Below are 26236 nucleotides of genomic sequence, written 5' to 3'. Positions count from 1 at the left end.
TGGTATGGTATGGTATGGTATGGTATGGTATGGTATGGTATGGTATGGTATGGTAAGGGACACAGGGGTGGGTTGGAAGAGGGTTTGCTACTGTAAAATAAAAAAATAGGAAAAGAAATACAGCAATGATAACAGGTAGTATAGCTTTATTTGTGCCATAATATTATAAGACACAGAAACTGCAGTTTTAATCTGTTTACTCTTCAATAAAATATCTCAAATCGCAGCAAACTTTACAATTCGGGCAAAGCTATAGGCACGTACGTAGCTATGAGTCCTGACTTTGGCTGCTATTGTCTCTGAATGTAAAGGCATGGAGAGAGATGAGGGAGGAAGTAGTGAGATGACAAATAGTGACCAGCTGGAGCCACTGGGGTTAAACATAATTGTTGTAGCAGAAAGAGGACATTATTGGAAATGGCTTGTTACCTTGGGCGCCCCTGTTGAATAGCTTTTTCCCTTCTCCCAGGCAAGCAATGATATCTCTGTGTGCACAAACACCCACACCCAAGCAAGCACACACTTTGACAAGACCTGCAATAACCTGTTGGAATTAAGTGGGTGTCATGATGGACGGAACTACGCAAATCATGTCGCAGGAGGTGTTGTGGTTGCTATAGGCTAAGGTTCTGTTTACAACACAGATGAAGAACAATTGCAATACATTTAATGGCTGATCATCACAAGGAGAAGTCTATTGGAAGACAGACCAACAATCATCCCTTGGCATTCTCTCATTCACCTTATCAGAGCATCCCCAATAATAAGACAGCAAGAGCCGTTTTGTTTCCTCAGTCCATTCTCTGCATGACTCCAGAGACATGATCCTCTGCTACCCCTGAATGAGATAGGCTTTTACCGGACTGTATAACCTTTACAAGCTTCACTCACAAACAACACATTGTGCATAATAAAACCCCACTCAATCAAAAAGAAGACACTACCCGACAGGGAAAGAACAAAACTGTCTGGTATTGAATTATCTTGATGTTTGATTTTCGGGAAAAGGAGTTGACACAGCACTGAGGAATTTTATCTAAAACAACCTAATGAAGCATTTTACTCTTATTTGACATCTGCTGTACTGGCTTTGATTGGACAAGGCAGAAAAGGCTTTTATCTGTGTAAACTAGGTTGGAGGAGAGAAAAAGCTTTGATTTTAGGAAGAGGTAGATATATTGATTTTCCTGACATTGGATTCTCCTTGCCATCAGAGGTGATCTTACCTCTCAGCTCTGATTATCTATTTGTAGAGCAGCTGCTCTCTTTTTATCTTATCTGTAAAGATAAAAAATAAAGGTAAAAAAGAGCCTCTATAAAAAGAAATCAAGTCAACTTAGCTATCAGCTTTTTTAACAAGAAGCGTTGTAGCTTATAGTGAAGGTCACATAATCAATTAAAAAATGAAAAACAACTATTTTCTCTTAACAAAATTAATTTTTTTTTATAACAGTTTGAAAAGCATTTCAAACATCAGAGGCAGGAAGAAACAGAAATAAAGAAACTCTACATTACATGAAAAGCATTTCCTTGAAAACTGAGTCATCCACCCTGAACGTTTTAACATTTTACAGTGATATTTAGATTTTAGGAAAAAAACAAAATCAACAGCAAATATTTAATAAAATAGAATGAAAAAGACCAATTCATTTAATTTTCTCCTAAACTAAATTTACAGTAGTGTGGCTCACTTCTGCACTAATCCCCGTCATTTCAATACTTTTGTAATTACACCTGAAAGTCTTTTAGTGGCGTGTCTTTACTAGCTTTACACGTCTATTGGCTGAAACTGTTGTCCTTTTCAGAACAGCTTAGACTAGTTTAAACTAGACAGAATGTATATAAGCAGTCAACTTTGGGCCACACATTTCCAGCCTGTGTCTAGGTTTATTTACAGTAATAATTTTTCAGCTACATTTTAATTTTCTCTACAACAAGATCTGTAAATGCATTATTTGCCTTCCTTAAAATTGTTTGGTGCTGTGTATTGTTCCATTAGATAATATATATTGGTGTTAAAGGTTTAAAAAGGCAAGAACGGTTAAAAGTTTAAATGTAATATTTTTGAGATGCTGTAAAATCAGAGTTAAGAGGAGGAAAAATTCAATAAGTGCTTCTGTTTTTCAGCCTTCAATTATTTGAGTGAACTGCTGGATTCACAATTTTCTAGAAATACCACTTTCTGTACTTCTGGGTGGTGCTATAATGTGTGAACTGCACCTATGAGGCTGAGAATCTCTGTACAATAGGATCATTTGTCAACATGGCTGAGGTTTCATGCTATGGTCATTTGTCAAATGCAGTGATGAAGTGTGCAATACCCATCCAAGAGCTGCCTCAAGTGGCTTTCTTATCAAAGACTACATGAAAAGTATAAAAGTATGTTGTTGTTTGTTTGTTTGTTTTTTGTTGCTTTCTTGTCTAACATTGATGGCCAACTGTAAACTGAGGGTAGTATGCAATATCCGATGCACTCACATGCATCCGATGAAGCAGCAGCTATTTTTCCACATGTTTCTCTTTGGCAGGTCTCTGTTGCTCTAAATCAAGTGTTGTCATGGTGTTGATGGGACAGAGAACCTTTATGTTTCACCAGATTAAATTAGTCTAAATCCCCCAAAGATTCACATTCAGAGAGGATTCAGGTTAGTGTTTAGCTGATGATGAGCTGTGCTGTATTGATTTCTCCTAGTTCCCAATCATATTACAGCTCTTTCTGTTTATTCGTTTTCTCCACAGATTTGTTCAGTTTATAATTATGGTGATGCTTAGTTACAACGTATTTTGTGGAAAGGAACTTGATTAGGGACTTGAAACTGCATTCTCTGATCACATCAAATTATTTTGCGTTGGGTGGGGGGACTCATGATGGATTTGTGCATGTCTGTTCACTTAAAAAAAGATGTCTTGACCCACACTGTTGAAATAGTGATCTCTGTAGCTACAAATCACACAAATTAAATTGACGCCACTTTTAAGTAAAGCCTTTTGACTGAGAAATGACTCTATGTATGCAGCTCTTGTTTGCAAAATGTTATAACTTAATGAACTTGTCCTTTGAATAAACTTTAATTTCCCTATTGAATTCAGAGCAACAGTATATTTTTGGGCTCTCATTTGAAAGTCGTGGTAAAGGGCAAATGGCTCTGTAATGACAAGGAACTTAGCCTTGTGCATTGATTTGTTTACTAATAGCTGATGGAAACCCTAGAGCACCTATTCTCTTTACCGCTAGCCATGGGGAAATGAATAATTAATAGCATTTTAGCTCTTTTTTTAGCTGTAAAACAATTACTGAAAGTCCATTCGGTAATGTTATACAAAACCTACAAAAAGGGTAAGGATGTGTAAAATTCTGGGATGTAGCTTTAAAAAGGTGATTTATGAGGTAGATTTTTTTGTTGTTGTTGTTGATTTTTCTAAAACTGAAATCATACAAGTGACTAAGTGACATAAGCATCAGGGTTCTTACAAATGTCATTGCCAGTATTGAATTCTGTCATTTTCCAGAGTAAGATTTAAAACAAATAATTGGGATAAACCTGATACACTGTAAAACTTGATAAGCAAGCTGAACTCAAATGATATGAGGAAACTTATTGATTTAAATCATTTAACCTGATTAACAGAAACTGTTGAGCTGGTTAAAACAAAATCAAATTAAGTAGATCTGATAAAAAAAAAAAGACATTTTTAAGGTTACATGGGAATAAATACTTCATAGTACTATTTCATTCAGCAAGCTAAACTTAATGGTGTAGTGGAGAATTTTTGCAATTTTTTTAAAGGACCCACCCTCTCCACCTAAAAAATATTATACATGCACAACCCTGTACCCGTTCCCCAGAGGGAACGGCTATTAAACATGTGTGGGAGCATGTACCAGCCCATTTCTCCTTGTGCACATTCTGTTTTAAAGTTCTTTTTCTCATAGCTCAAAAAAGCTCACTGTGTCCGAACGTCCACCCTAACCCCTTAACCCCTCCATCACTATATAGAGTGGAGACTATATAATTGACTTTATAGTGAACTCCATTAACTTTTCTTTCGGATGGATGATCACTACTTTTTGCTCCACGTTGTTCATGTAACACCTTTTCCACTGGGTGGTTCCTGCGCCACCTTTGTTATTAGTCACCGCTGGCGGGTAGTGACAGTGGGCCGCTGTGATGTCATATCCCATCATGCTTTGCGAGGAGAGCTTGCCGCGCAAAGCATTCTGGGATATGTCTTTTTTAGGCCTTTCCTCTCTTCTCATAAACTTCATAGACACTTTTTCTCTTATAACCCTCGGGCCTTTTTCAAAGAACTGAGGTGAGAAAGGTGAGCTTCAATAACTCTCTCTAATTGTAGCTCACCACAGATACATGCCTGAAATTGCACATGTGCAGAAAAACACAGCTAACTGGGGACAAGCACATAGGACAGCCCTACGCAAACATATCACCAGAATGATTGACAATTAGGACGATCACTTATTTTGATGATCCACCCGAAAAAAGAACATCCTCCACTATACCTTTAAACCCGATAAATCTCTTATAGTTGGATGTATTATTTCTTAAAATTGATCTTAAATATGTAGATTGTACTCAATGATAAACTACTGCTTGTGAACTGGTTTAGCTATTCATATCCACCTGGTAATACAGTAACAACAAAGTTGTATTAGCCCAATTGTTCCTTTATGAGATTGCCTTGGAAATACCTGTTCAATATTTATGAAATAGCAACCCAGCAACATTGAACAGCACCAATTAGTGTTAGGGGTATCTGTAATATATTAGCTTAAACTTTAACTGAGTATTATAATGTGTTACAAATTAAATCTCTGTAATATTATTGCAGTTATTAAGGTGGGTAACGCATTACAATCTGAACTGAACAGCCCACAGCCTAAAGAGAGGATACTTTTTTAAAGGTTTGTAAGTTGTTCTTCAGCCATTTCTATATACAGCCGTTTTTTTACAAAAAAATAAAAAATAAAATTGGTCTATATGACATCTGGAACAAAGCTTTCGGATTTTAATAACTTTAATAATGAGAAAATCTTGAGATATGTTTTCTATATCACCATGTAGCTTAGAAATATATTTTATATATTGCCCTGTCCTAATTGACAAAAAGATGAAAAATTTGTCAAATTTCCATTGCTAAGCCGCCCAATCAAACCACTCAATTAGCACAACAATGTTTTATAAACAGTAGGTTACAAAAAAACAACAACAAAAAAACAGATCAACATGTAGTGCACTCCTCATGATCTAACAATAAGAAAAAGCAAAATCAGAAATAGAAGAAATTCTCATGTAAAAATATATCCACCAAGAAGAACACAAATGTCTGTTTCATAATAGCCACAAAGCATCTTGATGAACTAACAAGAAAAAATCAATGTTTTTTTGTTTTTTTTGAGAGTATTACTTTACATGTGGCATTAGACTACAGGGATTTACTACTACATGATTTCCAAACAGCATCTTATCTACAGTAATCTGTTTCTATTCATTGCTTTTTTACATTAATAATGAACAAAATTACATAAAGAAGAGAATTTTGTGTAAACTTGGTTGTCTGGTTTGGATTTAAAATTTGTCTGAAACAAAGGAAGACAGAAAACTCTTTATTGGACAAATAAATATTTTGTTTTGTTTTTTTCAGAAAAGTACAAATAAATACAAGACAAATATAGGCATTTTTTTAGAATAGGGTAGCAAATAAATTTGGAGATGCTAATGTTTTTACATATTATATTTTCTTTCTCAACTAGTCTAGATCCAGCAAAATGCTCAAATGAAATCTCATGCTGTCCCAGACTCCCGAGGAACTCTGTAGGATTCATTGGCTGTTTAAAGGTTAATGGTTAAAATCTTTGTGGAGTTTTAGGTACAGTGTATACCGCAATAATTGTGTTTGGTATTGTATCTCCTTGCATTATTTGCAATTTAATAACAGCAATAGGCATTGCAGTCTGTCAAACATCACTTTGCTCACAGAAACTAAAAAGACAGAGAACAGATGAGAGTTAATTTAATCTTCAGATAAAGCCAAAAAGCAAAGACAACGATCTTGCACAGAAAACAGAACACTTTAATCTTTCTTTCCCCAAGGCTAGAAAATAAAGACAGAAAAAATGATAGGGAGATGGAGAGCCTGCAAACAAATAGACTGATAGAGATGTTGATATAATTGAATGTGACTTACTCCCAGCACCCACCCGGCCCTGTGTCCATCTGTGAACAGCCTTGGACCCACCACAAGTACCTACAACAACAGCCAAACAGTCTAGCTTTTTCCTTACTTAGTGCACAAGTGCATACACAAAGACCCACATGCACACAAATACAACATCTGGAATGTACACCCGCGGACTTCGCCTAGTGCCAACCTGCCTAATAGCCTATGGAGTCAATTATAAGAGCAGAGAAATGTTCTGGCTTAATCGCTAATGGTGCCATCTGGATAATAGCAGATTTCAGAGTGGAACTTTTACTTCTTCCTCTTACCTGGTCATCTGGGAATGTCTCATCTGATCATTGGTCTGTTTTGAGAGAAATGGAGTGGAGTAAAAAAGATAGAGCAGCTTTTCTACCTTTTAATGAAGGTTCTTATTGCAGAGGGCCACTAGCCTGCTGCAGGTATTCTTTTTCTCTCCTAAAATAACTACCCTTTAAGCAGGGGAAATTCATTCAGTAGATTTATATAAACTGATACAACAACTTAATGTTGAAAAGACCTAAAGAAGATGCATAGCAGATACTGGCAATATTTTTTTACATGATTATTGTTCCTAAATCGAACAGCAATGCATATTTCCACCGATTTTCCAGTCAGCAGTCTATGCTGCTTATTCTCATGGGTCCCTGGGACCATGTTATTAAACTACTTTACAGAAGAGAAAATCTTTAACATGAAAGAAAAGCAAAACGGTTGCCAATTTACCCAAGTCTGGCTGCCCAAGCAACTAACAATGCAACCATGAGGGTCAGACTGATGTTTGCCAGAGAAGACCAGGACCTCTGTAATTATGTTCTTTGCACTCCAAATTTAGGAGTCCAACAAAAATAAACCTATACCAGCTGGAACCAAACATATTTTGTGACAGTAGTGCCACAAAAAAATTATCTTTCTTAAAGATGTATCAAAAAGAGTAAAAAATGAAAATGGCAAAAAGAGATTTTTGTTTGGTTGTTTTTCCTGCATATTTAGTCACCACCTCCCCCCGCCCTCAACCCCAGACTGTGAACTTGCTCACAACTGCCTTTGTTGTGGCATTTTAACTCCAGCACCAAATCCTGTTGCCTGGAGCACAATGCAGCAGTATCAATTTCCCCTCTACAGCAGGTGATATTTTAACAAATGTGTTCCTGCAATAGCCAGTAGAGCTGAGGGCCAGATAGGTGCAAGGTTATTTATTGAGACCTAAGAGGAATGCTGGCAGGGGCATTGGGCAGCCAGGTAGCAAAGCAGGAAGCTAGACAAGAGAGAAAAGACAACACAGTGATTGCCCCAAAAACACTTGGGACCAAGTGAGTCCAGATACTGGGGGAGGACGTCAAGAAGTGGGAGGGAGAGAGAGCAGATAGATTGAAAAACACATTTAGCTAGCCACTGACAAAGCACTGCTCCCAGATTCAGCTTGGCATAAAGGACAGTTTAAGAACGAAATAAGGTTATTTTAGGAGTGAAGGTTATCCATAGAATCATACAGAAAATGATCAAGTTACTGCATTAGCTGGTTGAGGAGCTTATTAGGTGAAGGAAAATTCACACATTTTGATTATTTTTACTGCTGCTTTTAAGAGTAGCTGGAATCAAAGAACAATTTGGAAAAAAATATAGGAGCATCTGAGTAAATTAGAGTAAAATCAATGAGTTGCCTTAATTCAATAATGCAACTACAAAGGTCCATTTTATAAATTATATGATTCATGCTACATATTTCAACTCAAGTAGTTATGTTAGTTAACTTTGATGATTATGGGTATCAGCCTATAAAATTTAAACTCACTTTCTTAGAAAATTAGAAAATTATGTTAAGCCAATAAAAAATGGTTGATAATGCATAACAATCTGTACGGTTATGGTATAGGCTGTGCAATCATGGGGAAAACTTCTGATCTAAGAGATGTCAGACACACCGGAAGGATATTTCTTTTGTAGACTGAGAATGTGCATATTGTCAGCACAATGACAAATGAAAGAGAATTGTATTTGAACAGGTTTGTGTTTCCGCAGGAGACAAATGTTATACTAAGGGTAGACCAGAAAAATGAAATGTTTTTTATTTGATTCATTTATTGCTTTATTTTCCAAAACAGATAATAAGAAGTTTCTTTACTTCATCAAAAACCTGATATGGCAAGATGGAGGCAGCACACAAACATGCAAATTCTGTGATGAGTACACTGGGTTGATGCTGGAAAAACCTAAACAAGGATGGTCATAAAAATCAGACTTAAAAAAGAATCAAATATTATGCAGAACATGGCTTTAAAAGTAGAAAACTGCAAACAGGAACGCATTGGGATTAGATTAACTTATTAATATCTTTTAAAGCAAACTCCAAGAATGTTTCAACAGAACACAACCACTGCAACTGCATGTAGCACTGTTCAGTTTGTATTAACCAAAAGTCACGGAGCAGAGGGACCGCCATGGCTGTGAGGTAGAACAAATGCACATTTGATTTGTTATTATTTGTATGGGAAGGGGTTAAAGAAATAAGCGTTGGGCTAATGGCACCCTGACAAGTCGAGAACTGGGTATATGAACCATGAAATGAACACCGGCTATTGGAAGGCAGGAGGTTTTCAGCACCATGGTCAGCAACAAAGTGCCTGCAACATCTCACTGCTTGAGCGATGGTATTCACAAGGAAAAGGAGAGCTGGGGAGAGCGGCCAAAGACAAATAAAATCTGATGACTGTGGGAAAAAAGGAAGATAAAGAAGAGTCAAACCTGGAAAAAGAGAAACAGAGGACACAACAATATTGTTAAGCTTTGGAAGCTGCTTGGAATGACATAGAGTAGAATGAGCTAATCTAAAGTATGCATTTTCTTTTACCAGAGTCAGTAAAAGTAAATGTCCTTGCAACTTCCTGCCTGTCAGTCTCCAGGTAAGGTCTCTAAGAGTTTATCAGGGTAGAGCAGAAGGCAGAACTCAGATAAAGTTAGAGGGAGAAAATAACCTCTACCACCTGGTATCCCCGCTGTTTGTAAATGTGATTTTTTTTTTCATTAATTGTTGTGGTGGTGTGGTATACAACTATTAAACGGCAAATAAGTCATTAACTATGCTTGCTGCCAGGCTGCCCTCAGCCAGGACCTGTATTTGTTGCAGAGAAAATAGAAGTGGTTGGCCCTGCAGGCACAGAGGCCGAGGTTAATGCAGTGGGGTTGATGACGGACAGCCAGGTTTCCTCAGGAGCACCGGCTTACACATATAGAACCTCCCCCCACCCACCCCCACACACACAAATGTGTCTGCCCCACTATCCTTGTGGGGACTTTTCAAGTAAATTAAAATTAGTAAAACTATCCAGTTTTTAATAATCCTATATCAATAATGTTAAATTACAGCAATATCTCATCAAATATCAGTTATTTAAGTTGATATTCTTTAGGTTTGAAATTTACATTCTGTTGTTAAAAAGAAAAATGAGAGCACATGGGAAGACTTGGAAGCAATAAAACAAAGCTAAAATTAAGCTAACTAAAGATTAAAGTAGAGGTGAAGGAATTTTCCAAAAATTAAAATTTTGATCATTTTCAACCGATTTTATTTTGATGTTCCTAACTACAAGTATATAGATATTTTAAAATAGAGTGTTTGATTTTCAATTACCTTATTGCTTTTCAGAGTCCATTGTTGTTGAACTTTACTGCAACCTTTGCATGAAAAAGGTTTTACTATGGATCAGTGTGCTAGCTGCAACTCTCTATTCCCTTCTTTGTGGTGACAAAACTACTTTATCTGTATTAAGGGCTGGTTATATTCCCTGCAGCAGTGTGTCGCAGTGAGCTTGACACAGAAATTTTTGATTTATGCTCAATTTTGAGCGTGCTATAGGCTGTGCGTCTAGATACGGCCGAGGCGGTGAGGAAGTGGGGGCAAGTTTGTCCGACAACGGAGAGACATGAGGGCGAAAAAGAGCGGGGAACCAGGTGGAAAAAAGATCCCAGCGTTCTCGCGCAACTCGCTCTTCTATCTGGTTCAACTTCATGAGTCATTTTCCGCAATTGCGGTCATAAAAACAAAACAAGGGGACGTCTTTAAGTTCACTGCGACACCTACGCAGACGACCTAGTTTCGAAGTATAAATCAGTCTCTACTGCCAACTTAAGGCCTGGAGGAAAAACTTAAGTGTATTTCTCTCCTTAAAGGTAAAATGACCAAAATGAATTCCTCTGTTTTGAAAATTGTGTTTTTTTAAGTTGTGATTAAATTGTGAATATATTGCCAAGCCAGAGACTAGACAACTACATTTTTAAATTTCCAAATTCCAAATAAAGGATATCTTTACAGCACAACGTGTTCATCATCGACCTCCCTGTTGATTTTTTTTTATGATATCTTTACACTTTGAGCTGTCATCGTCCTTCATATCACATTGTATTATAAAAGATAAAAAAAAAAAAAGCATTTCAATATAAAGTTGAGAGAACATTTAGAGTCACCTCTAAGGTTTTGATCAATTATTATCCACAGCATTAAAGTATAACACAAATACAGGCAAACTATCTTGGTGAGCTAGAACAGAAGGATTATTATTGAATCAATTTATAAAGCACAACCATCTTGCTTTTAAAGAAAAATATTACATAATTTAAAATTCAAATTTTCTTCCGGATGTGAGTAACTAAACTGAAGGCTGCAGACAATACAGCTGCAAATAAAATTGACTTCAGTTTGTTTCACTGAGTTATTCTCCTGCTTTAGCTTTGGGACTTTTTTGTCTCATCATTCCATTATGAAAGTTTGATCCACACCCAGTTTAATCATCTAAAGTTAAGAAAACCAAATCATGCCAAACTGCAGTGGATTAAACTAAATTTGTAGGCTGGCTTTTTAAACCCAGTGATCAAACATCTCTGCTGTCAATGATTAAATGGGAAGTCATAACAAACATTGTGTGTGTGGGCGAAAAAGACAATCTTCAAAATCCACATGTTCTGGCTGAAGAATATGGTGTCAGTTCAAATACTTTAAGTTGCCAAATTGAACACATCCTTTTCCATCACTCCATCTGACTCGATGGGGGAAGGGAGCCCATGTTATTTTGATAGGACTGTAATTAAAGCCATCTATCCCATTTCACTTTTATACATGTTTTCTCATGAACTAAAATAACAAATCCACACGAACTTAGGAACAGTGCTTTGTTGCTCCCGCCCACCTGTAGTTCATCAAAGGTGTGTGTATGTGTTCGGGAAGAGAGGGGGGTGTTGTATGAAATAATTCTTAATTACATATTTGTCACATGAAAAGCATTGTACCTATTTTCTCTGGGTTCTGGCAGTCTGATTAATTCAGCAAAACCCTCACATTCTAACTGCTCATTATAAACCAAACTTCTATGCCTCTCTGTCTTTTTATCACTGTCTTTCTTCATCTAATTTCATCTCTTTCCCTTGGTCCTTGACATTTCCAGCTCTTCGTTCAAGTAAACTGATGTCTGTGTGCTTTCTGGATCCACTAGCCACAGAGGCAAGCTTTTCCTTTGGGATTCGGGATTTGACAGCACACAGAGGCTTTCAAAGTCCTATGTTGGCTAACGATGACAGGACAATTAGAGTGGAGAGGAACACTGTGATTCTTGCTATCTACCTCTGCAACCATCATCTGTACTGGCATCCTTGCTGTCTCAGGAGGACGTTTATGGTTAGGTTAAAAATGAAAGTCAGACACTACTTTTGTGAACAAATATTAACAGGGCCTCATGAAAACCTTTGAAAAAAACCTTACATTAAGTAGGTATATCTTCTGCAATTCCTGCAGATAATACAGCTGAGGCTTTCAGAGTGACAGAAAACTAAGATATAGCTATGTGAACAGAGCATACTCAGTGTGAACATTATCAAATCACATTCCGCACGGAGAAAATACCAGCCTTTGATCCTTGTGTGTTTTTGTGATAAAAAAACCACAAGACCATATTGTTTCTGAGCACCGCTGTGCAAAAGGAGCCCTTGTCTCACTTTTGTTGTGAAACAGGGCTCGTTGGTTTGATCTATTTCCATCTTGGATTCTTTTGTGAGCTTACAGGAAGGCGCAGGTCCACTGCTTCCCTGGAGATGCTAAATCATGGCATCAGAAAGACAAACAACATCTGTTTACTCTCAAACACACCGCTCTCTAGCAGAGCTATCGCCATGGTGGAGATATCCTACATGCAGAGTGAACAGAGCAGTGAGGTGTCTCTATCGCAGTGTGATCCCCCTCCTCAATCAAAGTTGTGTTTTAGAGAAGCATTTCAGCAAAGTTTATTTTGTTTGAAGTCTAAAAAAGTAAAACTCCTCTTTAAAAGTTGTACATTTATTGTCTAGATCCTTCCAAAAGTACTAAGAATCTTTGAACCTCTCTGTATATATTTTCCTTAAACAGCCACAAACTTTCATTTTAGTTTTAATGTTTTTTTTTTATTTTATTCAGAAATGTAAAACCTTGTGGGACAAGAAGTCTAATTGCCTTTTAATTAAACAGTAACAAACTTTCACTGTCCTGTCGAGCAAGGTAAAAGAAGTAAAAGAAACATCAAATATCTTTGTTATTATAAATACAACAAATCAGTGAGAAAAAAGTGCTCCGAACCCAGAACTGATCATTTATTATATAAACTAACACTGCAAATCTCCCTCATAAACCTGTCCCAACATGGTAAAGGCAGCATTATGAGGTGGGAATGCATTGTTCTGCTGGTACAAGGAAGCTGGTGCAGCAATAACTTAATACTGGGCTGAAGGTTCACCTTCCTTCATAAAAAATAGCTTTCTACTGAGTCTCTTAGAGCGATCTTGCTGAGCTTCAGCCAATTTCCTTATAGCAAAAATGTAACTTAACGGAACCAGCTAACTGATGCGCAAAGTTTATTGCTACACACTACAAAAGACTTTTAATTCTTACTGCAGCAAAATTTGGTTAAAAAACTGTTGGTGTTGGTCAATCTCAATGCAATACTTTGGAGATCGTGGGTAGTGCAAACCAAATGTAAAAAGATATATAAAATAATCTTAAACATTTAAGATCATCCAAACAAAATCTACAATAATTTATATGTTAATTTGGAAATAAGCTGCCCTCCCATGAGCATTTAATTAAATTGCCTATATTAAATCATATTTTTACCCATGTTAGTGCAGTTTTATCTCAGTGGTGTTAATGAATAATGACATAAAGGGTTATGTGCTGTAGAAGTTGAGTGAATGTGTATGTGTATTTTTGCAGGTGTGTCATCCAAAACTGGTTTTGGACATTAAGACATAAAACATTGACACTAGATATGTTCATGTCATCTCAGAGCAGTAAGTTATGCTCATACATACTCACACACTTCCTCAGTTGTACAAACACTTAGCCCAACTACAGTAACCTGAGTAGACACTGTTTAGTTATGCCAAAATTTGGGATGGACACCAGCAGAGACCAATGACGAACAGGTCACAGTCACACAGAGGAGGAAAATCCTGCTGATACAACTTTAAATAGAAGTTGAGAGATAAAACTCTACAATAACTACTGCATATCTCATGGAGTCCTAACGAAACCAGAGAAGCATACCGTCTCTCTGGCAGCAAGGCCTTACATAATATTATACTGTTTGTGTGCATTACAGGGTAAGCATGTGTAAAATCTCCACTGGAGTGATGATAAATTTCTCTCCTCACAGCATGCTCTTTGGGCCACCATGCCACCTGCAGCTAAATCCTCACCCACCATCACTGACAGCGCATGGAGTGAATTAGCCCTACTGCCCTGACCTTGCCATGTGGGGTCAAAGCACAGTCTGAAAGTGTCTATTTCAAAGTGTTGCAACATCACCTGGATCTCACTGGGGCTTCTATTTTCAACCAGTGATAAACAAAACATTGTTTATCTCAGTTGTGAGACTGCCTATTACAATAAAAATACTAAATTAAAAGGCTTTTTCATTGACCAGAACACAATGCCTTACACGTCTGTTAAATAATAATAAAAAAAAAACAATATCCCTTTACAGTGCTGCACTATGTTAACCTTGCCAGCCAGTATATTTATGCATTAAAAGTGAAACAGTGTTGTGTTACACTGCCTGTGATACCTGACGTAAACTCTGCAGACAGCTGGGCAACAGTGTTTGTTGAAAAAGTGATTTGGAACAGCTGTTAAACAAGCAATAATGATGTGAAGACAAATCAGCATGTCAAATGATATAGTTAACATTGTAAGATTTTGCACATCTTTATTTATATAGTTTTATCAATTAAAACAAAATTGACATAATTAGTTTTGTCATCTGTTTTTACAACGCACAGTTGTAGGTTTTGTAACATAAAGAAGTCTGAAAGTACATGAAAAAGGTGTTGTTGGCAATCAATTCAGAAAAAAAAACAACTACTGGAAATAAAGCAGAAAATAAATGCAATAAACACCCAAGCTCAATGTCAAGCAATAATACTCTCAGTCAGATAATATAGCTGAATTGCCCAACTTTGTTTGGTTTGACCATCTGATCATACGATAAATACCATGTGCCATACTGAGGACTGAATGGGCAATAGAGGAGAACAGATGAAGTTTAGACAGATTGAGTAAGTCTGTACTGAATACTGAGAGAAAATAACAGAAAAAGTAAAAAAAAAGGTTTGTAACTATTAGCTAATACAAGGGCATACTGCAGCAAAATTGACACTATGGCAATGTAATCATACTAAGTTACATAATCCACCAAGATATAAAATCCCTGAAAATAGTTATTTTGCATGCAAAGACACAATCTTTGAGAACTATTACCTGTGTAAAGGAAATTTCAAAAGTACAAAAACAGAAACTAGGAAGGGCAAAAACACATTTAGTTAAAGATTTGACAAAAAACTGAAAAGATACACCTAGCAGAAAATAATTACATCTTTGAGGTTACCATATCTGAGGTTTTATTTTGCACAAACCCACATACTTTAACTTTATCTCCAACACTGAACATCCTTGGTGTTAGGGATTTACCCCCTCACTAATCAGTGTTGTAAACAGGCATTTCCTGTCTTTTAGAAAAAACACAGGAAATAATAAATTCTACTTTCCTGACTTGCAACAAGAACCTATTCCACTAGCTGTTATATCATTCTGATATTCTGAGGTTCTCAGCTCCAGAACACTCAAAATGAAGCACAACATTGGCAGAAACGATTATTACAGAAATTTCTATAAGACAACATTTAAGAAGTGTCAAACATTGTGAAAGAATGCAAAATAACCCACAACAGCAAAATAATTTGATTAAATGAACCAAGCATAGCACAAAACTTGATAAACCTTCAAATACCAAGGTACTGCACAATGAAGCTAAGATTTCGAACCCTTATAGTATCCTCCCACTAAGTATAATATGAATGCATTTGTGAAGGGAATGCATCTGATCAGTGCTCTGCATTATAAAGCAGAGCTGTATAAGCTAATCTCATCGCCCAGTTGATTTGATCAAAAGAACACTGATTTGAGCCAGCAGCACTCATATCAAATAAGAGGTAAAATCTCATAAGAAAGTCATTATTGCTGACTGACAATTTGATGTACTTTATAGGGAAGTTAAATACTCAATTATTTACATCAGCATGTTAGAAAGAGGCACGGATATTAGACAAAGAAAGTATTAAGAGTTATTTCATATTAAAAGCAGACAGAGTTTAGGGATACTGCATTGGAAGACATTGTTTTGGATTGAAGCCAAAGTTTAATTTGTTGTATTAGGACGAACAAAAAAAGGATGTTACAGCCATTTAGAAAACTGCATAAAAACTGCAGCATTTTTTTCACTACTTTCCCATCAACTAGGAACTTTATCTCTAAGCATCAGTATAAGTAATCTTTAAATCTTTTAAACTAATTTTTAAATTATTTTTATTAATTTGCTACATTTAAGTTGACAAGTTATTGGAGCTATTTTTTCCAAAAGTGATAAATTAAAATGAAAAAAACTGCTTTATTTTAAATGTGAATTATTCCACCTGTTGACATTGCTTTCACTTTTCCTGCATGACTATGGATTTAAGCAGCAATACCCCAAAATGGTCCAATACAGGCTGAAATTAAACAAGATAAAGGGGAAAAATCCTATGACTATTTTCCAGGCCCGTACCTCATAGGGTGTATATTAAAATAACAACTCGTCAGCAGCACCCCTGCATAATAAAGCAGCAGCCGATAGACAGTTTGGTCCATCAGCACACTGTTAAATTACAGCCATCAGCACCCCCCCCATCCCCCGGCCCCGCTCTAGATCTAAACTCTCATCTCTAGCACCAGGAGAACAATCTGCCAAGTAATTAGCCTGCACCAACAGACAGTTACAGAGAGAAGGAGGACGTTTGGCTTGATTAAATTATTAAACCACACAAACAAAAGACAAAAGCAGCATCAAAGAGGCGCTGCGGCTCTCCTTCAAAGCTCCTCGCTGTTCCCTAAATACAGAATACACAAAACGTGCTCTCCCAAGCCACCGGTTGGCATAATTGACTAAATGTGTGCATTTGTGCAGGAGTCTGTGTCTGTGTGCACTTTTGCTGTAATTGTACTCAGTCCTCTGACTGCTATCTAAAATAAGCAAGTGGTTAACGACAACATAATGCCCCAAACACCCCCCCACCACCACGTCTACACACATACACACACTTTAAACAATACCATAATTACAACATTTATAACTCCCTGTTGCCCATGTGCCTCCCCAACCACCTACCCAGAAATCTGTGAATCTAGAATTGAATTTAGCCCAAGTTGAGGGTTGCGCTGGCATGAAAAGACTATTTGATTAGAACGGCAGTTGTTTCATTTGTGGTGCAGCAGATTGCAGAGCCTCTCTATTCGGTGTGCAATCTGTATTCATTACTCGGTGTAAAAGGATGATCCATGTCCTGACACCAGGCTGATCATTTCATGCAGATGCACAGCAGCTCCACAAGGCCTTTATAGAGTCCCCATAAAAAGCCTCCTGCTGGAACCTCGGCATTTTTCTCCCTTTCTTTCCTTGTACAACTTTCTCCTTCAATCATGATTACTTTTTCTCTCAAAACGTGCTAAAGATGCTTAGATAGGGAAAACTATGATACACAGATGGCAATGTGGACATCTGAATATAAATCTGAAGAATGAAGACTATTTAAAATTATAATAAATAAAAAAAAATTGATGCAGAACATAACTGCTCCTGCGGCGTGATTGGTTTCCCCAATTAAGGCTCACGTCGCCTATCAGAGGCCTGGGAACGTTGCAGTATCTTTGCTGTTCCTACAGTAGGACTGGGCTGTTCTGGACTGTGATCTCTGATGTTTCTCCAGGTATCTGTTGGAGCAAATTCTTCAGTGTAAGGGTTACTGCCCCAAATGTTTTTTAGGCATATCTCGGGGACTGGACATGGTTCAGGTTTTCTGGCTTTGCTTCCGATGTGGTGGGAGGCTGGGGCACAACACTACATCCAAGCAGGGGTTGGGCTGGCATGGGGTCTTTGACGCCTCTCTGCTTCGCCTGGGGATTGGGCTGGGCCCTTGGGGTTGGTCACGGCTTGGATGGGGTTTCTGGCTCTCTTTCGGATCTTGAGCCTTTCGTTCCCATCCTATGTTTGATGACTTGGGTCCCAGTAGGTGCCAGTAGGTGGCATTGGGTTGGGTCTGGGACGTTGGAGTGTTTGGGGAGCCAGCTGACTGGGAAGCAATCAACGTGCCTGGATGCATCTCAGCTTGTGGTGTGGGTCTGCCTTGCTGCCTGCCCTGACCCTGCACATGGCCTGTGCCTGCAGTCCGGTGGGGGGATGCTGGGGGGTGTCTGACACCTTGGCTTGGGTGGCTGGCATGCCATACTTGGCACAGGGGGAGCTACCTGGGTTGCATAGGTATGAGAGGACCATATGGATATGGGGGCCTGGGGCGGCTGCAATATTTTTCCTGCCTCTATCTGTCTCTCTCTCTCCTCTTATTTCTCATCTCCTCTTTCTTTCTCATCTTGCTGTCCGTCTCTGTGTCCATTGTACACCATTTTACTCCAAATAATTTTCAAAAAGTTTCACATACAAGTATCAAGCAGAACCTTATGGCAACAGTCATAATGGTCTGCTTGAGAAAGAAAAGGTGTTTTGCTATTATCTAGTTCTGTGATATCTATTCCAAGAGCCATATTGGCATAAAAGGACCCTTTTTTTAAACTATACCTCCCTTTAAAACCAAATAAAGAAATTTTGAACCAACTATACCTCCCTTTACTCCTTCCAATGCCCTGGAACTATGTCTGGGTCTATGTGGCATGTGTTTGAAGTTGAATAATCCCTTTGACAGACTACTTTAATTCATTTATATCTAAACAGAGGATGCTTAGAAATAGACTTCTAAAGAAGGAGATGACGACATGCAACATATATAGGCCTATCTACCTTGAGCCACATGCTGCAGGGGGAGACAGAACAGAAAAAAGAACACAAACAAGAAAATGAAGAAAGACCACAAAAAAAATAAGTAAGCCTGCTGAAAAGCACCAATGTGATTTTGTGCCTTTGAGTATAATCCCAAAACACTGTATACAAAAAGGGGAACACTCAGTGTGGTCCTGTCTCAAGAAACTCCCACCAACTAGCGGTATGCTGTCCATGTCTGTGGGCACGCAACGCCAGCAATGATTAGCCCATGTTCAGCCAAAGGTCCTCTCTGGGGACCTGTCTATCCTCTTGTTCCACTGTCTGCTGGAGGACATCACAACTCAGACATGAAGGCCAAAGGATGAAATAGACACAGGGGGAGTATAGGGAGAAGAGAGGTGGAACAGACGGGCGTGAGGTTGACAAGGTGATGTGACTGTAAAACCTTGCTAAGAGAGGAATTTGGTATGATAAACCAAACTGATATGAATAGCATAAACTGGCATACCACAATACTGAGAGCCAGTTGAACAATAAACATTTACAAGGACCATTTCTGTAAAGAGTAGTGCTGTTGAAAACCATAACCAAACGGTAAATAAATAGCACTGTTGACCTATAGAAGTATAAATAAACTGGGGTTTTCTTTTTGTTGTTTTATATCTTGGAAAGACTACAAAAAATCTTGTTAAAAATGTAAACCGCTGTACACATGGAATGAGTAGCAAACAATATAGGAAAATTAAACATGCTCAGTGCTAGAAATAGCTTATTGTTACATTTACAGTAATATCAGTAATCCCTTTAACACTTTTTAACTGGCAAAAAAATCGATCCACTGTTGACTTCTTGTTTCTACTTGTGTAAAAGTATCAGAAACAAATATAGCACAGTTAAGTAAGTCTATATATTGATATTTGACCAAAGACATATGAAAAGACCATAATGTATCATAAAGAATAAAAATGTGAAAAGCTCCTACTTTTTCCCCTTTTGTTTTTATGGTGTTCACATGGGAATTAGATGCCATTATCCACCTGGATTAGGGATGTCCTGATACAACTTTTTCCAGGAGGTGACATAATATTACAGATATGCTCAACACTGAATCATATGATTGAAAGTCATTGAACATTTACCCAGTAAATGGCTTTCTTTCCCTCCTTAAGTGGACTTGTATGATATCACTTGAGATTTTCTTGGCTATACTTAAAGCAATGCTGAATGTAGGTAACATCAACTGGTTGATATAACCAAGGCGGGCTCTATAATGCTTCCATACTAGTTTTAGCATTCTTTGGAATGGCTAACTCATACATTTAGGGTAGTATTAAAAAAAAAAAAGATAAAGCAAAGGTGGCTCTTTTGGAATTCTACAAAACACATGGCCTATCTTTCTTTGGTTCATTCTTTTCTTATTATGGAGCGTAACAGCCTTACACTGTGCCTTTTCTCAGCAAGTGAGGCTTACAAATCACCCCTGCAGCAGTCTGAGGAGTTGAAAGCACACGGTGCAAGGTTTTACTGCTTGTCTTCTATGAATGGCTCCCCGAAGGCTCCTATGATAATAGCTCACAGCCGTGCCCTTCACAGAGCCCAACATCAAGCACACCCTTACAGGAGAAAAGAAAGGCATATCAACTTACTCAGAGGAGTATGATGTCTACTTACTGGTTTCTAATCAAATCATTTACCAGGCAAAAGGTGTGAGATATTGGTGCAAGGACCTGGATGCATTTTTTATACTGATCCCAGTTTAAAAGTATTGTTTAACTCAGTAAAATTAAAGATATTTCTTTAAACAATTATGTCAATACCATCCAATGCTAAAAGAAGCAACATGCATGGAAGTAGACTTACAAATACACTGATTCTAGATGTTGCAGTGTGGGTGTGTGCCAGAAGAGGACACTACTGTTCATTCTTATGCATTGCCAGACAATAAAAGTTGCAAGAAGAATTATTAAACAGAAAATGATTGCTTATCAATAAATAATTTGTCAAGCAATCAAGTTTAGCTTGTCATACATTTGTAAATTGCAGCCCTTGCAGACTCTGATACCTTATATCTAGATAAATATTTACTGGTTGACCAGAAAAATACTCAACTTTCTTTGAAGAAAATGTGTTCCAACACAGTCTGTCTTCAAATTTAAACATTTAAAAAAATATATAGGCTAGACAATTTGTTTTCTTCTTTAGTTTAACATTATTTATAGTATTTGTCTTTGTGGTGCTTTCCTTTGTCATTTCCATATTATATTTGTGTTCTTACACTAAAATATATGTAAAAGGGATATAAAGATTATAATTGTTTGTTACCTTCAGTAAGATAATGCAGAGGGAAAGTATAATGCTACGTTCAGACCGCAAGCTTATGCTGCTTGTACACATGCTTGTACACATTAAGGTCAGACGCTCCTCAAGAGCAGCTTTGACGCTCATGAAGCGCATTCAGTAGTGTGTCCAGATGCGTCTGAAGTGTGTAAAGGTGTCCAGATGCGTCTGAAGTTTCCGCTGCTCCTGTGTTCAATGGCAGTGAGTGGCTTTGTTATATTTGCTGTTATAAGTGGGTAAAAAGTAGTTTTGATATGTTTCTATGTGAGAAAGTCCACCTGAAAACTTAATCTGTGCAGTCAGTTCATCAAGATTACGATCCTGCCTTCAAATATTATTTTGCTGTTGGAGCTGTTGGGACCCCCATACAACGGCGGTCTGAGCGGTTGTACGGCGGTGCTCTGTCACTAGAAATCTCATTCAACAGCAGCCTGTGGTCCTTTTCCGCTAATGTTTGCGGTGGTCGGAAGGCAGTTTTCCTGTACGTAATCCAAACTGCAGGCACCAGAATAATAAAATCGAACATATTTTGCCAACTGGTTTCAACATTTTAAGGTAATTAGGCGTTATTTAATTCTTTCAGAGGAGTGATCATAGTGATCTGCAGCAGCAGTGCTCTGTCTCTGTCAGTTTTCAGATCCGCTGCTCTGATTGGATGATGCTGCGTGTCGAGCAGCAAAAGTTCAACTTTTGCAGCGCTGCTATGAGGTGCTGCTGCAGCTACTCACACGCTGCTCCTGCTGCTCAAAACGAGCTGCAGGACCTTTTGCTGCGCCTTGATGCACGTCAACCATTGACTCTGCATGTAAACCAGCTGCTTCTACTGCCTCTAGCACGTACGGTCTGAACGTAACATAATGCCTAACCTGGCATAAGCCAGATTGATACGTACAAAAATCAACAGGTGGCACCTGCCTCCTATACTGAGCATTTGGCCAATAACAGCAGCAGTAGCAGCTATGACATATCACATTCTTGATAGGTTTCACATCTAGCAGAATTAACTAAAATCTGTTCGAGAGGAATGTGTAAACATCTTTGCTGTCCACAAAACCATATATCCCATCCATCTGCTTGTTTTTCAAAAAATAAACAGAAGATATTCCAGCTAAGATACACTAAATAGTGGAGTCTACAGGTTGTTTTGCTTCAGCCTGGGATTTCAGGGTGACATCATATACTTCACTGGTTTCACTGGTTTAAATCGTATCTGTATTCTATGCTAATGCCTTTTTTGGCTTCTGGCAAGATGATTCCGGGAATTGGAGTGTGAATTTACAGATCTCGCGACAATTCCTCTTACTTGCAAGGTAAGATAATGCCAGCCATATGGCTGAAAAAGAGGAGGAAGAGAGGAGGGGCAGAGTAAGGAGGGAGGAGAAAATGATAAAGGAGGAGGAATAATAGAGGAGGAGGATAAGTGGAAATTAGAATAAAAGCATTAGAAAAACAGTGGCAGGAACAGAGGCAGTGCACAGAACAAGATTGGCTGTAAATCTTTTCAGATAGTTTTTCGTTGCATATTTGTCTTTGATTTTTACGATATGCTGCCTGTTTAATAAACTTTAGTTAAGTTAAAGTTTTATTTCTATTTTTACATACATATACACATGCAGTTTTAATTATTAAAACAAAGGTTTTCACACTTAAACCAGGCTCCCTGACTGAATTAAAATCCAGCCTGCACATGGTTCAGACGAACTCAAAAAGTCACATACTGTATTCCAATATACACTATGTGAAGTGATTGATGAATAATCTGGTACCTTACAAAGTGGGGCATTAAACAACAGAAGCTAATAAAGTACAAATAAAGTGTAAACCGGTCAGTGACTGCTAAGCTCCTCCTCTCTGTTGTAGCCTTTAAAAAAACAGCCAATATGCTCTCCTGAAAAATAAAGTTTATTTTTCAATAACCTCTGAGGACTTTTGCGCTTCCTCTGACACTATTTTTAAATCCTCTCACTGATAGATAAACCTTAAGCTTTCTTCAAGCAATAACAACTTCCTCGTCAAACATTGCTGCAATAGATGTGACTTGGTAGCATTATGACACAAGTACTGATTATGAAAAAGATTGAGCAAAAGAGGTCAGTAGTGATCAAGCTGAAAATCGACTGCTTCTGCTGATGACCAGATTTCTTGGCGCATCTCTACTGATGAGTCTAATCTTCTCTATCTTCTGAAATAAATGCATCTTTCGAAGTGATTTTAAAAGGAGAACAGGTCAGCTTTGGGTACTGCTGCTGTGAGCCTGACAGGAGCAGGGTGTAAAGCTGGTCACTTTGGCAGAAGAAAGTTGCTTCTTCTTGAGCGTCGATATAGGAATGAGAGCCAAAGAAGTAGCCAAACAAATTATGTTTATGGCTTTTTGGGATCATAGTGTCATAATTGTACAACTGCATATATTAACTTAGAACAGGTTTGTGTAGTGGGTGATTCTGGACAAAAACATGCTACTGAATTAAATACTTTTACATAAATACTGCTGTTGTAATTCCAACAACTATAACAAAATACCCTAAAAAGGTCTATACTCCCTATCCAAGGTGCATCTGTGTGAGATGCAATCAACAATTTACATAACATTTAATGTTATTGGATTCAGAAGTCCTTATTTCATGCCTGAACCGCAGCAGGCTAACATGTTCTTACTTTTCCAAATTCTTATCTTATTAATATCCTACCAGAATTTTAAAAGGATTCTCAAACAATTTAAATAAGGATAAGATCAGATAGTGTCTTACTCTGAATATAACATGTATGCCCACATCATATTTTACGCAGGACTGAAATGTAGGTTTGCCTAAGAGTAAAGATGTATGTTTGTTCCACTCATTGCAACAAAGTTAACCAGAATAAGTCTTAGCTTTTTGAGGTAAGTGAGTTGTTTGATAAACACAAAAAAAGCAGAGCGTACAGAAAAGAGACATCTATCCATCCATCCAGCCACCCATCATAACCGGTGCTACGGTGAAGCCAATTTCCACAAAGCTGCTAAGCTGATTGAGGCAGACCAAATCTGTTTCACCAGCTTACATTCCTTCAAAATGGCCATCTCACTTCCAATATCACGGGCTTTTACTGTTCCCCATTCCCTTGGCTCAAGCTGAGAGTTAGCAAGGCTTAGCTGGATGAAACACTCCAACAGCCCAGTTCTTCCCTGGAACTCACTGATATCTTTATAGCACAGTCTCTTGCTTATACTGTAGCTCTACTTGGTTGGATTATTTATTCAAGCTATTATTCTTGGACTGTTTAATTTTCTGCTTATTCTGTGTTTCATATGTTCATTTCTGGTTTAAAGTGAATGAGATTTATGTGTATTCTGATTATTCTAGGCATATAGAAAAATCTAATCTGCCTGTAAACGTTTTGTAAACACACCTGAGAAAAATTGCAAGGCAGTATTTACCAGCAACATTTTTTACTGGTGTAGATTAAAGTCACGGAAGACCTTTTAAAGAAAGTAATTTGGACAGATGAGAAACAGTTTCTACAAAGAATAGGTAGTTAGAAGCCATGTGGGAACAGAATCACACTGCAGCAGCATTAGACTTTGCTCCTGCTTTTATATGTGTACATAATAAAAAAACTGAATCAGATAATTATTGCTATTTTTCAGTTTTCCTACACTGTTTCTTTCCAATAGCTTTTCTGTCATTTTGCCTTTACAGCAAATATCCTGTCAGTCCGGGCTACAGCCTGATGGCACTGGCCTATCTGGCCTGGGATCAATGCTGCTCAGAGCTGAGGCCTTCCATTCATCTCAGTGCCATAAAATGTGATTAGTGCTGACTACAGCACTGCACGGAGATGGGCTGATAGGCCTGATAGCTTCAGATAGGCAGGACTGGACACTCAAAAGAACAGCTGGAGCAACAAAATGCTGGATTTTCCTCAACTGCTCACTTTTATTTCCCCCTTTCCTTTTCATTTGTCATGTCTCTTTGCTCATTTAGTAAAAGCAGCTTTTAATCCATCTTTATTTTACTAGTTATTTCACTTTATGTGATCATGTTTTGGCAGTCTTTCTTCTCCCTTGTTTTTCAAACCCTGCAAAAGCTGTTACCTATACATAAATACCAACATTGTGAGCCTTATCATACTGCAACAAAAAAAAAGTAAAGTATTGTGTTGCAATGTATCTCTGAGGCATGTGACTGGCTCTGTCAGCCAATCACAGCCTCAGTGTTCGCCAGTGGCTGACTCAGGTTCAAAACTGTGACAAGAACTGAGGGGGAAAACAGTCCAATTCTGAGAAACCATATGTGTTATAAAAACAGACTTTAAACTCATTGGTAAGTGGCAGCAGAATATGTAGAAAATATTTTGACAGCTAGTGTTAAAAATAAGGTCAGTGAAGAGTATAACACTGTGAAGAAATCTTTTGTTATTCTAAACATAATGTGTAATGTCACTGAATAGTGCTCCAATGGAATCATAGAACATAGCATTATGTGACCAAATCTGTGTTAATCTAAAATAACTTATAAACACCAATTATTAGAATTAGAATCAAGTAATTTTTACCACTGATCATTTCGATTACAATGTGACCTTTACTTCAATGCAGTATACCTAGTTTTCCTATCGAACTATTCCAAATTACAAGGTTTTAAATTTTTGCAAAACTTTAGCCTTAGGCAGAATTTGAAAATTAGTTTTGGTTTTTATACAGTTTAAGAATAATAATCTAGCAGTACTTAATTAGGGGGAATTTGATCAGCTTTCACTGTTTTTTAAGGTTGGAATTGCAATCAGGAATCATCCGTTATGACTGGGCATTATATAAATAAAATAAGTTGAATTAAAAAGCCTATAAAAGGTTTAAAAAGTGAGATAGTCCATTTTTGTCCAAGTATATATACACAGAGAGAAGACACGGCATCAGCAAAATGAAATGGCAGATCAAGGAAAAAACTAAATTCATTTGGATTTCCTAAACACAATTTATGACATTACAACAATAATCAGAGGACTTTGTTAGACGGTGTTGGAGGGAGGCTGTTAAAAAAAAACATTTTGATCCGACTTTTGCTACCGTTTAGATCTCACTGTAAACAAAATAATCTTCATATATATCATCTTTCTATTTGGCCGTACATGTTTTTATTTTTTGTATCTTATCAATTTCATAATGTTTATATAAAATCGATAAGATAGAAAATTATAAACATTCATTGTTCTTAAATGATGACTGATAAAGTATTTCCACATGCAGTATTACATTCTATTTTTTTGTGTTATTTTGAATAGCTGGTAGTGAGTGATGCTCATTTGCATTAGATAGATAGATA

At 37.5% G+C, this 26236-nt stretch overlaps 1 protein-coding gene across 2 annotated transcripts in view; it reads right to left on the bottom strand.

Annotated features, from left to right (window-relative positions):
- agbl4 (ATP/GTP binding protein-like 4) overlaps positions 1–26236 on the bottom strand; it is a 408595-nt gene that overhangs the window by 349297 nt on the left and 33062 nt on the right. The window lies entirely within an intron of this gene.

The sequence above is a fragment of the Cyprinodon variegatus genome, unplaced genomic scaffold (genome assembly GCF_000732505.1).
Source record: "Cyprinodon variegatus isolate N-32 unplaced genomic scaffold, C_variegatus-1.0 Scaffold200, whole genome shotgun sequence".
Taxonomy (NCBI): domain Eukaryota; kingdom Metazoa; phylum Chordata; class Actinopteri; order Cyprinodontiformes; family Cyprinodontidae; genus Cyprinodon; species Cyprinodon variegatus.
The sequence above is the reverse complement of the archived record's forward strand: the minus strand, read 5'-3'. Positions and strand labels throughout refer to the sequence as shown.